Source organism: Cyclopterus lumpus, chromosome 23, assembly GCF_009769545.1.
Source record: "Cyclopterus lumpus isolate fCycLum1 chromosome 23, fCycLum1.pri, whole genome shotgun sequence".
Classification (NCBI taxonomy): Eukaryota; Metazoa; Chordata; class Actinopteri; order Perciformes; family Cyclopteridae; genus Cyclopterus; species Cyclopterus lumpus.
This window is the reverse complement of record NC_046988.1, coordinates 16,105,291-16,105,864: the sequence shown is the minus strand read 5'-3', so window position 1 is coordinate 16,105,864 and position 574 is coordinate 16,105,291. Positions and strand designations below refer to the sequence as shown.

The 574-nt window shown below is 36.6% G+C and overlaps 1 protein-coding gene across 1 annotated transcript in view; it reads left to right on the top strand.

Moving 5' to 3' along the window:
• The window catches only part of LOC117726529 (leucine-rich repeat-containing G-protein coupled receptor 5-like), a 33,158-nt gene extending 32,829 nt beyond the window's left edge, over nucleotides 1-329 (top strand). The window contains exon 21 of the mRNA XM_034526850.1: nucleotides 1-329. This exon is cut by the window's left edge and continues 767 nt beyond it. The gene's annotated coding sequence lies outside the window, so the exon portion shown is untranslated.
• Nucleotides 330-574: the final 245 nt, after the last annotated feature.

The window sequence follows — 574 nt, the reverse complement described above, 5'->3', positions numbered from 1 at the left end:
GCCAAAGACTCGACTGAACTCATTAGTTACATTCAGTCTCACAATTTCTTTTGCCTTTTATTGTGAAGGAAACTCTACAGAGGAAATGCAGAGTATCAGGTGAGAGCCAATCAGAACAAAGCAAAGGGACTTCAAGATTGTATTTCATTGAGGGTGTGTGGATTTTAAGTTTAAAACAAAATTACATGCGATAATCGACTTAATTGAAATATTAATTGATTAATATTATAGTTGGACTTTTGGCAAGTGAGTCAAAGACTTCACACACAGATACACACACACACACACACACACACACACAGATACACTGCAGACTATGTGGTAGCAAATGTAGCAAAGACCCATGAAGCAAAAGAAAGTAAATCAAAAGTTAAAAGAAATGAAAAAAGAAACTTCAACATTATCAACTCTCTGATTGGTCAAGCCAAGGCTTCATGCACGCATACACACACACACACACACACACACACACACACTAAGCTTTTATTTTGAAATATGACACGATTTACAGCACTGTGTTACCAAACATCCAACCAAAATCCCCAAAAATGTTCTACCAAATGCTGTTGAGCAT